We start from the raw sequence: 15,669 nt of genomic DNA on the forward strand, positions 1-15,669 counted from the left end.
TGGAAAAGGTAGCCAAATGTCTCCTTTTAGTGAGCAGAAAAGTGACACTGAAGCCTTGTTGTTCCCTTTTTCTTCTTTGTGTATAGAAAAGAGTAGGGTCGTCTGCTTCCTTGATAATCCTAGGTTTCCTACTAGGAAATTCTGTCATTTATCTACACTTGCTTTATATTTATCAGGGACACTGGACGGGGAGGAAGTTAGGAATGGGTACAAAATGTGTTAGAAATGGCTACTCTCCTCAAGTGGTTTCTAGTTTAGTTGGGCAATAAGATATTTACCCCAACAGCTATAACAGACAAAACATTTTAACAGTTTAAGTAGTTGTTAGATCTTGAGTCTAGTCCACAATGCTGTCATAAAATTTTATTGTGAGTAGTATACTATCCCCCCCCCCCAATAAGTCCCTTATTTTCTACTAGTTTTTCATTTCAAATATATACTGGTTCAGTTCCATTTTGGCACATATTGGGCTAAAAGAGTCTTTTGAGGACTGTTTTGTGACATTAATACAATTTACAATATTGTCTCATTGGGGAAATTCCTTCTATGAATTTAAATACTCTACCAATAAACACACTTTTGGAATGTTGTAATTAACTTAAGTTGGATACTTCCCATTTTCAGAATTTCATATTCCTATATTTATGGCATTGCATTTGGCCTTTCATCTAGTTCAGCCTTCTGTTGGGCATAGAAACTCTTTTAATGCAGTCTAAGATTGCACTAGCAAATAATTTTCATCTCCTATGCCAATCTGAACAGTTGGTGGTGGCTGCCTAAAATGCTGACTTGAGAAGGATTCTGAGATATTATTCAGGCTCTATGGCAAATGTTTCCATAACTGTTTAGCAGAGTCAGTCAAAGAGGTGGGGATTAAGAGTGTTTTAGTATATGCCTGAGTATAAGAAAGGAGATTTTCTGGCTGACCAGAATGGGTTCTCACTGTCAACCTTCAGAAAAAGTCTTCATATTTTCTTCTTCTAATGGCCAATCTTCCATTCAGCCAAATTCTTTAAGAACTTCACCAAAGGATTAAAACACAGAAAACAGAGCATATAATAAAGATTGGTGGAAATAGTGTTTCTGCTGACCTGTGTTCACTGTTTGAGTTTGGGCACTTTTGTCTTTACCAAGAGTGAAACTCAGTTGACCAAGACTATCTATGGCAGTGTGCAACTGACAGGTTCTATGTCCTGGAAAGACAGGGACCGTATCTGTCTTGTTCACTCTGTCAAGCACATTGCCTGGCCTATGGTAGGTAACTCAAAGTTTATAGAGTGAATAAACGAATGTAGCCCCTGATGTCTTTGGAGGAAATTTAAGATTAGCTCTTAGTGCTTTTGAGAGTTACACGGTTTTGGTTCCTCTGGTGCTTAAGCAGATTTTGATTACAAATGTGGTCAGCAGAAGGATAATGGATATATTTTCACCCCCGATTATGAGGAATAAGAACTGACCATATCACTGACCCTGTCCCTTGGGACACAGAGTGTGTGGCTGGTGTGGCACAGTGACTTCTTGCAGTGTAATTCTGAAGCATGGGCATATACTCCATTCCTCTTTTGTCAAGCTTTGGAGCTAGGTCATGGGGGTCTTTTCACAGTTGAAACCATTTTTGATCAATTAATTGGATGAAAATAAAGGCTGGCCCAATGCCCTGTGGTTATTGCTTTACAGGCAAGAGGCACAGATTGAATTGTGGGCTCCCTAGGTTCAGGACCAGAATGCTGTGATGGCTCTGCCCCTGTAGAGAGAGCTGAGTTTAAAAGGATCTTGTAGCCACCTTTGTGGTTGACTTAATAGGGGAGAAGGTAACCCTGCAGGAGAAATTTTTCCTAGCCTTTGGAAGTATTGAGAAGAAATTCTGAGAACATGCTAACAAAATTCCTTGAAGGTTTTCATCTTTTCCTCTCTTTTAAAAAGAAACAACAAACAAAACGTGCCAATCAAATGGCAGAATCCAGTCTTTCATGTCACAATGTGTCCATTTACTATGCATTTAGTAGGCCAATAATGCCCTTACCTTGCGGTAGTTAACAAGCATACCTTGCAGTGTTACTTTTATTTTCTGCTCCCTGTAGCACTTACCAAAATCCCATTATGCAATTGGGTATTATTAAATGTTAAAAAGTTAATTTGTTCTGCATTCCATTAAAATTGCACTTTTTTTTCATGCGCATTGGTCCTTACATCTTGTTTAAAACCTATAATTTAAGCTCGCACCGTAGTAAAGTCTTAAGTGACCTTTTGCCCTTGCTACCTTAATTATTCTTCATCACACACATTATTTCAGGAGGATTGTAGCAATGGGTTAACTTCTTGTTAGCTAGTGAAAGTATCTGTCATTTAAGAAGTAAAATATGGACTTGGAGTTTTAATTAAAATTGTAGATCACTAATGAAATAAAATGTATATTTTATTAAGGGAAATAGATTGTAAAAGTGTTACTTGCTTTCTTTTTGAAATAACCATGCTTTGGTTAAGGCCAAGCAATTGATTAAACAATTGATAGAAATGGGTAGCTTATTTCCATTTAAAGATTTGAAACATTTGCTTTTTAAATATAATAGTTTTCCAAATAGGGTCATTGTTACCTTATATCAATATGCTCAGTGATTATGATACAGTAATAAAATGCTGTGAAAGTAGGTCCTAATGGTGGTGTGGCAAAAACATCTTTCATTATTTGATTCCAAATATGTTAGATAATTTTGGGGGGGTAATTTGTAGTAAATAAATAATAAATAATAAATAATTTTAAGGACTGGTATTTCCCAAGACAATGCTAAATATTTTTATAGCACTTGGTGTTTTATTTGTCTTCCCTTTATTTGATAATCAGCACATACCATTAAACGTGACCAGATTTAGAGAGAACTTTAGTGACAATTCCATGCTATGCTCAGCAGTAGAGACTGTCTGACATCTGAAGCCTTTAGGATTACCTTGGATTTTTTTAGCCTAGAAAATTTACATCTTATGTCACACCCACTTAAGAAAAAGGTGGGGGAGACGGGCAAAGAAAGATATGAATAGGTCCTTAGAATAATGGATTTTTGAAGTTTAAGGAAGTTTTGGAAATTATGTTCAGTTAAATCATTTCACAAAAGAATTTTAAAAAGCCCTGAAGAGTCAACGACTCTTTAAAAGTATTTGAGATGGGACAGTAACTGGGATCTCTAAGGGGTTTGGTGGACTTGAAAGAGATTTTGGGATGAAACAGACCTGGGTTTCAACCCTGACTTCATTGTTAACCACCTTTGTGACCATGGGCAGATTTTTAAAACTCTCTGAGCCACAGTTTCCTCTTCTGTAAAATGGGGATAGTTTTCTGTTTTAGGGGCATTGAGTGATTTTATGAGATAATGAATTTGGAGGGCTGGTACAGGGTTGGCCCTTCTAAATGCTTAGTTGGTGGGGCTCCTTTACCTTTGCCAGGCCAGTGTTTTTTCCTACAGCACAGGATTGTCTTAACAGCAGGTCATTTATGCAAAACAAGACCCTGGTTATTTTGGCCCTGAGGTCTAGGTTTGTTGCTGGCCCAGCACCAGACACTTGAGGGCACTAGTATACACTCAGCTTTTTGACCCTGCTATTGGAAGATTTGGGCAGGGATCCACTCTGAGGCCAGTGCACACCTTCTGTCTTGTGGCCTGTGGACTCCCGAATTTCACCACTCTCACTGGAGAGTGCTGCAGAGAATTCCATAGAGAGGAGATGATGCCGTGGAGGCTGCTGCTTTTTTCCTCCTCTTTTCTTTCTTCTTTTTTTTTTCAATAGAAATGTTCCATGGAAACTTTTCCTGTGAACCCTCTTCAAGAGATTTATGCAGATTATAAAGTCAAAAGACGGGTCATCCCAGACTTTTCTTTCCAGGCAAAGAGGCCAAAACATAATTTTAGCAGGTATTAGTAAAAATTGAGAAGTATTTTGTATATGCTGGGATTCTTGCCAACATCTGTGTTTGCAACTCCCAAGACAGGGCTAAGGTGAAAGTTTTTCCTTACTGCCCTCAGAAGATTGTTGAAACAAGCCTGCCATGGTTCTTTTCCATTGCATCTGTGTTACTGAGGCCTCTCTAGACACTGTTTTGTGGAATCTCGGGCCAACACAAATTGATTTACTTTTCACCAAAAGAGCTTTATGCTGAATGTTGACTGCAGGTGGGTTTTGAGGGAAGAGGTAAAGGACTAAAAACAGGGATTGGTAGGTGGACATAGCAGGTGTTAAGTCATTTGATTATTTCCCAACAAACTGAAAAACTGCTTTAATTTGGTAAGGTTTTCTTTTTTCTTTTTTTTTTTTCTTCTTACTGTAACAAATGATTCTATGTAATGTGAGTCCAGTTAGGTACATCTAAAGAATTTACAAGATTGAGTTTGTTTAGAAGAGTTGAGAAAAGATCTACCTCTTCTTAGAGGTTACAAAATAAACACTTAAAAATGTTACCTCTAACATACCGTAATCAACTATTGCATATATAGCTACTTATTGATGTGTGAGCATGGTAATCCTTGGTGTGTATGTTTGTAAACTATATCTCTTTTATTAAAGAACATTCTCATTTATCCATAGAAATATGTAAACCTCCATGAGGACATTTTTAACCAGATATATATAGCAAAGATGTGAGCATTCTTTACTGATCATTTTGTGTAGGACACTAGAGAATGTTCCAGCAGAGTGCAGCAAAAGCCACTTATTGCAAAATGTACTCTAGTCTTTCCTTAGTCAGTCTGGACTGTGGAGACAGAGGAATTTCAGACTCAAAATATGATGAAAACAAACAAAAGAGATCCTTAAACAATATCCTGCTCCCCCATCCTAAGTGTAGGCCCCAACCAAGAAAAACTTTATCTAATTTACTCAGCAATACTGATCTTGAAGAAAGGATATAGTAGTATCCAAGGATAACCGTAAAAGTTATTAGCGTGGCATAATTTTACTCTTTTAAAAAAAAAATAGGTATTAAAAAAGCTACAAGTACTACATATCAGAATTCTTTGTCAGAAAATATAGGTAAGTAAAGAGAAGAAAATGAAAATAAAAATTATCCTAACTCTACCACCTAGGAAGAAATCATATTTTGAATTTAGTATATATCCTTTCAGATTTTGAATGTGTTATAATGTATGTACATATAAATAAAAATAGAAATATTTAAAAATAGGGTCACAGGGTACCTTTTCTTTGTAAAAATAAATCATTAACATGTTCCATGTCAATATATATAGTTATAACTACTATAGCTTATAAAAAGTACAGTTAGTCTAGCTGCTAATTTCAATAACATTTGTTTGGTATGTTTCTGCCTTTCAAAAAAACGTGGCATATTGTTTCATGGTAACATGTAAGTAATTCATTTCACTTTGTGAATAAATATTACTCTGATGCAGACCACTGTATATTTGATGTGTACCACAAAGAATAAATATTTACTTTTACAGATTAGCTGATTTTTCTTTCTGTTGGTGATTTACTTTAAGAAGCTTCTCATTCTAACTTTTGGCCACTTTAAGAGAGAGTGGTGTTTTTTACTAGAATGTGATTACATCATGAGAATACCTTAAATTTGGTGATTTTTATTTAATTTAATTTATTTTTTATTTTTTTTAAAGATTTTTATTTATTTATTTGACAGACAGAGATCACAAGTAGGCAGAGAGGCAGGCAGAGAGAGGAAGGGAAGCAGGCTGCCTGCTGAGCAGAGAGCCCGATGCAGTGTTCCATCCCAGGACCCTGAGATCATGACCTGAGTCGAAAGCAGAGGCTTTAACCCACTGAGCCACCCAGGCGCCCCAAATTTGGTGATTTTTAAAGTATTGGTTAAGTAGTAAAATAGATGCCCAACGTTTCTTGCTTTCTGTCTACCAAATTTCTATTACTTTTTATTGTCCTACTTAAATTTCCACTTTAAAAGAAGAGTACCATATGTTTAGTGTAGTTTTTCAAGAAGCATAAAATTGTATTTGGCTTTCTGCAAAGAGAAAAGAGCCATCAAATTAAAAAAACAACAACACTGTAATTAGTAAATGCTGACTATCCAGTTTATATATGAGCATACCTATTTGAATTATGTCTGGCATATGAATATTCCTGAAGGAATCCTGACTAGGAGAGAAATTGGGATGACCCAAGTCAAGGACCCTCTCACTACAAGCAAATGCCACATCTTCAACAGGCTAGGGCAGTGGTCCCAGTGAGTGCCTGGAATCCTGATACTTGCTGATTCAGGGCTAGAGAGATCAGCAAATTAGGAAACTATAGCCAGATTAGAGAGATCATGGAAGCCACCCAACGAGGACCTGACGATTTAGCAGACCTGGCTGTGGTCTGAGACTGGCTGCAAAAGCACAAGTGTGGATCTGGCTCCATTGCAGACAACGTCTGCCTCTGCTTCTGGGGGTGGGATCAGCCCTGGGCCTGTAGGAACACAGAGCAGGAGGCATTCAGACTCAGGACCCATGGGCACACTCTGCTTCTGGTAGTTAGCAGGGGCCAAGATTAAGGGGCTCTTTTTTATGGTGTTTAACTAAATATACAAACAGAAAACAAATGAACAAAAGCATAGAAATATTTTGCATTATTTTAGCAACACAGTTCAAAGTTAGTAAACTTCAAAAATTGTAGATGTCCTGGGAAATCAATTAAAGGGCTAGGGGTAGTTGCTTTACAAGAATGAATATATCAGGACATTTAGAAACCAACTTTAGTTTGTGTTCTTACTTCAAAGCTGAAAGGAAGTAGTCTTTCATTACTAGTTAGACTCCCTTAAAAAATCTTGTAAGTGGGGTAAGCAGGCACTAGGGGGCAGCCACAACTTGGTTAAAATTACATGTCTGCACAGTATTTTCTCTGGTGGGAAGGTTAGAAGAACCACTTTTCTTTCTTTTTGAACGAAAGCAAATAAAAAAAGTTCAGTAAGTTTATGAAACTTAGAAGTAATTTCTTGAGTTGGCTTAAAAGGTGCATTCTTTGACTTTTCAGCTACTAAGTGGCATTTGTTTGCTTCAGCCTCCAGCAACAGTCTGTCTTCCTCTGACTTGATAACTTTCATTTATCTACAAACTACACATCTATCATGAATATGTATTATTTTTATTTTAAAATTCTTTTTGATTCTGTGCTTGAAGAAAAAGTGGTTATATATGGAGGAACAGAAGAAAACTCCTTGGGTTATCACTTCAAAAGAATAGAGAGAGGACTGCCTTCTGTTCTTACGAAGGAGAGACTTACCCCTTTTCCAAAGGCAGTTTTTTGCTGCCAGCTTGATGCTATTTTGAAATGTACAATGGCAGTCTTTTAGTAGTTCTAAAATTTGACCAGGATTGAATCTAGAGAGGATATTTAGAAATACAGGTTCCTGAGCCCCACTCTAGATTTACTGAATTTGAAGGAACAAGGGATAGTTTTTAAAAGGTTCCTTGGTGATTCTGTGCAAAGTCCAGGAATATGCCTGGCACCTTTTTTTCTTTCTTTCTTTCTTTTTTTTTTTTTTTTGTAGCTTGTGAGAACTATAGTAGTAAGAAAATTCGTCAGAATGAACTTCTTAAAAAGTTTAAAATATTGGAAACATGTATTTAGAAATACCTACAAATAGTACATGTAATATGGTTTGTTTGTTTGTTTGTTTTTTAAAAGATTTTATTTATTTATTTGACAGACAGAGATCACGAGTAGGCAGAGAGGCAGGCAGAGAGAGAGAGGAGAAAGCAGGCTCTCCATGGAGCAGAGAGCCCGATGTGGGACTGATCCCAGGACCCTGGGATCATGACCTGAGCCGAAGGCAGAGGCTTTAACCCACTGAGCCACCCAGGTGTCCCTGTAATATGGTTTTTAAGCAGAGATTTTAACACAGTTTTATAAAAAATTAGTATTAGACTACATTTTAATAAAATTTCTTATTTGGGACTTCTTCACATAAATGGCTATAAAGTATAAAATTTGTGTTTTTTTTAATTTTTGGAAATGGAAATTTAATTCCTTTCTTAGCTTTAGCTGCTATTCAAGGAAGATCTAGAATGCCACAGTAATAGAAGTTCCCTTTTATAACTTGACTTAGAGATTTGATCCCTCTGAGAGTGACATATGTAAGTGGACACTCACCATCATGTTTTGTGAAAAACAAAATATCATTTGTGCTTTACTTGGTATAAAATTAATATTTTATTAATGTTCATTAATCTCTCCTCTAATCTATGAAATAAGGGGGGGGCGGAAATCACATTCCAGTTTACAGATATGAAACTGAGAAATGAGTAAGAAAAGCCTTTATTTAAGGACATTCTAATGTACTATAAACACACAGAATACTAGATTATTTTGATTTCCATGTCATTATATTATCTGCCATTCTGGTATAATTGGAGAAGTTCTTCCTTCCTACCCCCTACCCTATGTCTAAACTTAGAGACTGATTATAGATCCTAGACCTTACTTTAACCAGTGGTTTATCATTAATTAATTCAAAGTATGATAATACAAATAGGCACACTTTTGAGAGACAGTCTGGCCAGGTGATGGATGTCTTGTAGAAATGGATGCCAGCTTGCCTGCCAGGTCTCCCCTCCTCCAAAGCCTCAGAATGAAAAGGTACTGTCATGAGGGGAGCTGGAGGAAGCAGGGGATTAGAAATCTCTTTTGGGACCTATGCAAGCTAACTTGACATTCCCTTCACGCTGCAGTACGAAGCTGACGTCACGGTATTTTATTTTAGTGCTGAGCTTCCGATAACTAAGCCAATGCCTTTTGCCACTTGCTCATGAGATCCAACTTGACCTTTCAGTGGCAACTCTGTTAAGAGAGAAAAAAAAACAAAGAAAGCACAGACACTTAAACTTTGAATTAGTTCTTCTAAACAAATGGGGAATCTAATTTTTTACATTAAAAGAAAACAAAAAGGAAGACTGGCTTTGAGTAACATTTATCAAATTTAGACTAAAATAAACCTACAGGCTTATAAGGTTCAGTTTGTGGAGTAAAAAATTGGCATGAGGAGAATGGAAACATTGCATGTAGGAAAGTGTACGGTAGTAGAATTAGAGAAGGAAAAATCACTAGTCATGACCCGATGTTACTACAGCCACACCAGCTTACTTATAATAGGAATTCAGTGTTTTATAACAAAGAGGGTTCTGTAAATGCACCATGATAGACTGGCTAATACTTTTAATTGCTGCTATTTTTTGAGCACTTACTGTGTGCCAGCTAGTGCTAAGTACTTTACTTACATTATCTCAATTATTTTTAAGGGTTCTTTTGCACAGAGGGACTCTATAGTTTTTTTTTGTTTTGTTTTGTTTTTGTTTTTTTTTGCTTCCAATAACTTAATACTTTCAAAAGGCATTTCTTTATGTAAACATTTCCCTGTGGATTTGGGATTTTAGGAAATAAATGGGAAAATATTAGCTAATCTTATACAAGAGAGAATGATGATATGGGGCACATGATATAAACTCTCCCTAGAGTTCCCAAATTGTGATCCAAAGAACATTCCTTTGGGAGGTATTTATAGGTGTTTTGTGAAAAATGAGTTTTAAAACCTGCATTCTATCCTCCTGTTGGGGGTTCACTAAGCCACTTTGGATTATTAGGCTCTGAGAAGTTCTGTTTTAAAGAAACTTAAAAAAAAAAAAAAAAGCCCTGTGTTTAATAGTTCCCTAATTTACCCAAGTACAGAACACTCTGTGTTGGGACCTGACAGCAGGCACATTCCGTATATGCCTTGTGGTGTTGGGAAACAATTCTGCATGGTGTGTCATGTTTCTGCATGTCTTATGATCACAGGCACTGCCTGCTTTTGCTATGGACTATCTTTTTAAGGATATTTTTACAAGGAATAGCCTTGGATGATAGAGATAGTAGTTCTCTCCAGAGCAAGGCATAGGTTACTTATTGTGTAATATGATAAAGATAACTACTCCTTCCATGTGTACTTACTGATCATTATAAGAGATTCAGGTTCCCTGAGCTCTAGGTTCTTCTGCTGTAACCCAATCCATCACATGTATAGATGTCACCTTGGCCTTTTTTGTATCACTCATGGTAATTTGGACTCAGGGAACTAGCACAGATGCTGACATTCTGGCTATTGCTGTTGCTTTAAGTAATAAAATCCTTTGCCTCTGGTTAGGGTTTTTTGTTTTTTATTAAGATTTTATTTATTTGATAGAGAGAGAAAAGAGGATGCAAGCGAGAGAGAGCACGAGCAACAGGGAGCAGCAGAGGGAGAGGGAGAAGCAGGCTTCCCACTGAGCAGGGAGCCCAACTTGACTCAGGGCTCCATTCTAGGACCTGAGATCATCATCGGGGCTCAATCCCAGGACCTGAGATCATGACCTAAGCTGAAAGCAGACATCCAACCAACTGACCTAACCAGGCACCCCTCTGGTTAGGAGTCTTGAGTCTTCTGCACACATCCATGAAATAATGGCAGATTAATTTGTTAGCTTGCGTGTAGTGTAAAATCTTACACTCTTCATGATTCTCCACAGTTAGGAAATATTGAAATATGTCCTTAGAGGTAAATGGATCTACTTTCGGCCGAGTAGACTGGGGTGGGCTGAGATGGAGTGGCTGGGGGAAGCCTACGAGAAATGTTAAAAAATAGTATTTAACAACATATGTCTCCAAAATGCAAGCAACCTTCCTAATGTCTAGAATGTTGAATCTCCTCACAGTTTTGCTCTTCAGAGACAATTAACCTCAGTTCTTGTTGCTTTCAAATTTTATTTACTAGACACTATCATATTTTGCTATTGTTCTTTTTTTGTATTTTATTTTTTCAGGTGTAGAATTTGTATTTATATAATGAAAAACAAAGTAGTAGTGGGTCATTAGTACTACAGCCTTTATAGATTTAAAGAAATGAAGGAAATACACATTTATTGAGCGTGTATTTTATACCTGACACTCTACCAAGCACATTATGTGTGTTTTCTAATATAATCTTTCATATCACTCAGTATTTGGGTATTATTATACTCATTTTATTTTTTTAAAAGATTTTTATTTATTTATTTGGGAGAGAGATAGAGAGAATGAGAGTGAGCGAGCATGAGAGGGAAAAGCAGACCCTGTGCTGAGTCCCCATGCAGAACTTGATCCTGGGACCCCAGGATCATGACCTGAACTGAAGGCAGTCCCTCACCCAGCTGAGCCACCCAGGTACCCTATTGTTCACATTTTATGTGTGAAACCACTTGGGGCTCTGTGAAGTGGTTGTCACAATTTTCATAGCTAGCATTTATAGAGCACTTACTGAATATCAGCTACTATAGTAAGCATAGGATATTTTCTTACACTCGTCCTCATATGACCATGAAACAGTTATTATTATTATCTTATCTTATGTGAGGAAACTAAGGACCAAAGTGATCTCATCCAGGTCACATAATTAGCAAAGCTATGACATGAATGCAGATATGTATAGGAGTTTGATATCAGGTCACTCCCCTTGACCTGAGGTTTTATGAAGATAATGGTACTATATGGTTTGAGCTTAGGGTGACTATGTATTTATAGTCCAAACTAGGCATTTTGGAGAGGAAAGAGTGGCAAAATTAATAATTGCACCAGGACAGCAAGTGTAAGCCTGGATTGTTATGGAAAAGCAGGGTGTGCAGTCATTCTACCATGCGTAAAATACACAAGTAAATCCAAGTATAGATTGTAGTTTTATTTGCACTGCTGATTCTTGACAGCGTGGGATATTATCTTTCATTGAGTCAATATGTTGAATTCAAATAGTTTTAAATATTTTATTGTGCTTTTAAAAGTGTTTTATTGCAAAGGTGGACCCACCCTTATTGACAGTTCCAATATAGATAAAATTGATAACTGCATATCCTTTTCTCACACCTCAGTGTTTTATGGGTTTCCAGAATTTAGTGCAGCCCAAAGTAGAGGGAGTATTTATGACATTTTTAAAGCAGATCTTGAGAGAATTACTTTCCTCTCTCCCTCTACTCCCTCAAACTGAGGAACATGATTGACTTGGTTTTATAGGGTCCATATTTCTCCTCTTAATGAAACCCATCTGAGGATGAAAAACTGCAATCCTGTCTTGTCCTCCCAATGTCACCTGACAAAAAATAAAACTTTGTTTTCTTTGACATCATTTTCAGTGGGAGTTAAAAGAGAATAATACTTAATATACAGATCTATAATAACTATGGTAGTTTTCTTGTTGTGGCTTACACATAGTTGTTTAATTAGCCTCCACAGGGTATCATAGTGGCTTTCAATAGATTTTTCTCTATTGAACTACTTGTTAGATTTTTTGATATGAGTGTTAGGCTAGCTTTGTGAATATATTATACACATTTTTTTTCCATACTAAAGTATTTTTTAAAGATTTTATTTATTTATTTTAGAGGGAGAGGAGCAGGGGAGGGAGAAGGAGGGGGAAAGAATCTCAAGCTGACTTCGCACTGAGCATGGAGCCTGACACAGGACTCCATCTCCCCACCCTGAGATCATGACCTGACCCAAAACTAAGACTCTGACTCTTAACTGACTCAGTCACTCAGGTACCCCTATAGTGAAGTCTTTTTTTAAAGGTGTGAAATGATCCTCCTGTCAAATCAAGTAGTATTGGAATAGTATTAGAGATTAAGAGTAAACTTTAGGATGTTAAAGATGAAGAGAAATGCTGGAAATAATTTTTTCACTTTGTTTAGCCCAGAATTGCCCAAATTTAGATACTGAATTCCTCTGTGTGTGTGTGTGTGTGTGTATGTGTGTATGTGTGTGTGTGTGTGTGTGTGTAGCATCTATTAACTTCCCATAGAACACTAGAAGCACACTTCAGCATATATTGGCATAAGTGTATTTCTCCTTTTTAAAGAAAATGCCACCTTTACTTGTTGTTATATCTCCTTTTCTTTACTAATTTTGTGTTACCCTCACCTACTCACTTTTTTGGGGGAGTTGTTTTGCTTTGGGATTAAAAAAAAATTCAGCCAGAACTATTGTTTACTTATCAATGATAATTCATTATGCTCTCAATCTCTTAATTTTCCTTTTTCTGCCTACTGTGCTTTCCATTGTTCCTTTTTCAAACTTGTTATTTGAATGTTTGCATCATTTATTTATTTATTTTTTATAAACATATGATGTATTATTAGCCCCAGGGGTACAGGTCTGTGAATTGCCAGGTTTATACACTTCACAGCACTCACCATAGCACATACCGTCCCCAATGTCCATAACCCCACCCCTCTCTCCTGACCCCCCTCCCCCCAGCAAACCTCAGTTTGTTTTGTGACATTAAGAGTCTCTTATGGTTTGTCTCCCTCCCGATCCCATCTTGTTTCATTTATTCTTTTCCTACCCCCCAAACCCCCCACGTTGCATCTCCACTTCCTCATATCAGGGAGATCATATGATATTTTTATTCTTTAAACACTGAAAACATTTAAGGCTATTAATTTGTCTTTGAGTACAGCTTTGCCAACATACACATTTAAGTGTAGTGGTGATGCATTATGGCTTGGTAAAAATATAGACTTAGGAGGCAGCAAGAATTTTATTAGGATCTTGCCACTTATTATCTCATGAGCTTCAGTATCTTCTGTTGTAAAGTGGGGCTTTTAATACTTACTTTTTAGGTTTAAAAAAAATGTAATTAATTTTGTCTGTAGAGTTCATAGCATAGTACCTGAAAGGTAAATTGTTGGTACCTATCTTTATTATTTATAAAGGTAAATTATTTATATTATTTATAAAAGTAAATTGTTGGTACCTATCTTTATTATTTATAAAGGTACCTATCTTTATTATTTTTATGATTTTACAAATACTGTATAATTTCAATTTTGATTTCAATACAGTAGTTGTATGGTAGCTGTTTAAAAGAGTGATTTTATTGCCAAATAGCAAAATTTAAAAGCATGCAGCTTTCTTAATTTTTAGTTGTTTTAGCTGACCAGAGTATTTATCCAGTAAAATTTCACATAGTTAAACCTATATAAGCAAAGGATAGATCTGGATTTTGGTGGAGATCTTTTTGAAGGTCCATCTCTTTCTACTTAACCTTTTTTCTTGTTCAGAGTCAGAGCCACATGTTCAATAGAAATCACTCCTGATGTATGGTGGATAAGTTGACAAATATTCTTACTTTGCATGGCTTTGTAACTGTGCCTCTTTTTGTGTGCTTTCAAGAGGATTAACATTGAAATATGAGAAAAGAGAAAATCGAGTACCACTTGCTAGCTACTATGTCAACCAGAAAGTTCCTTAGGGCTACATTTGTTCTTGTTAAGATCACCAAAGAAAAAATATTGTATAATATCCCCAAGAAACCCATTCAAGTTTGCCCATCACTTGCGTCTGGAGGGTTTTCTTAAATTATCCTAAACAGTCTTTATTTTGCAGTAGAATTCCATTATGATGTGATTTTATAAATCTTGTTTCTTTCGTGTTTCTTGTTTCTTCCATAGAAAACTAGCTAATATCAGGGGCGCCTGGGTGGCTCAGTGGGTTAAAGCCTCTGCCTTCGGCTCAGGTCATGATCCCAGGGTCCTAGGATCGGGCCTCGCATCGGGCTCTCTGCTTGGCGGGGAGCCTGCTTCCCCCTCTCTCTCTGCCTGCCTCTCTGCCTACTTGTGATCTCTGTCTGTCAAATAAATAAATAAAATCTTAAAAAAAAAAAAGAAAAAGAAAACTAGCTAATATCAAATTCAAGGTGTTCTTTTCAGCCATTATGGTGAAGTGTTAAACTGCTAAGATGGCTTTGTTTCTTTTCTTGTTTTACAAGAATTTAGCAGAAAAATGACCTTGGAAAATGAAATTTGTGTATTTTATTCAAAATGGAGGATGATTTGAAATAAAAATATTATTTTTAATTAGTCCTATAAGAAAGTTCCTATAGGCATCTCTAAGCAAGTTTTTAAATAAACATGCTTTTCCTTTTTTCCAAGATATTTTTCCCTATTTTTACCATATGTGGAACATGATGTCCTTTGAATTTCCCCTGTAGGACTTGAGAGTTAAGGAGCAATTTACCTGGTAGTATCCTCTTTTTTTCACTCTCTCTTAAGGCAGTGATCTACTCTATAATTCAGACCCTCAGTTGAAAAGGAACTGACATGTATGTGAATAAAATAGGGCTTATGTATTCTTTGAGGCATGTTCCATTAGTCACATAGCCACTTTACCTAGTGACTGAAAACTGCATTATTTCCTTCAGAGCTATGTGCTAGAAGACCCTTGACTTAGGAATATGGATAATGTGTGCTACAATTAACTGCCTTTATATCTGTGTTATTTCTGTTCTTTGTCTTAACATATAACATATAATTTTATACTAATTGTAGAGATGGACAGTTAAAATTTTGCATTTCCTGGTATCATTATGAGTCTTCTTTTAGTGGGTACACATAGTTACATGAAAACACATGTATATTAATCAATAATTTACTTCCAGTGACAGTTATCTGTATAGTCTTTCCTCTGATATATCATTGGTAGAACACAGTTTGGCAGTGAGAAAGCAACAGTTGTTATCGATTTTGTATTCTTTTGGCAGAGTTGCAACAATTCTCCCATACCCTGATCCAGTAGAGATACTAGATGGATTGCTATACTGTACTTGCATTTGAAATTTCTTCCTCTGTTTTTACTCTGAACATTTATTTTCCATCAGCTTGTAACATTCTAACATCGATT

General features: G+C 36.4%; 1 protein-coding gene across 1 annotated transcript in view; it reads left to right on the forward strand.

Annotated features, from left to right (window-relative positions):
- BBS9 (Bardet-Biedl syndrome 9) overlaps positions 1-15,669 on the forward strand; it is a 452,280-nt gene that overhangs the window by 261,026 nt on the left and 175,585 nt on the right. The window lies entirely within an intron of this gene.

The sequence above is a fragment of the Martes martes genome (assembly GCF_963455335.1).
Source record: "Martes martes genome assembly, chromosome: 11".
Taxonomy (NCBI): Eukaryota; Metazoa; Chordata; class Mammalia; order Carnivora; family Mustelidae; genus Martes; species Martes martes.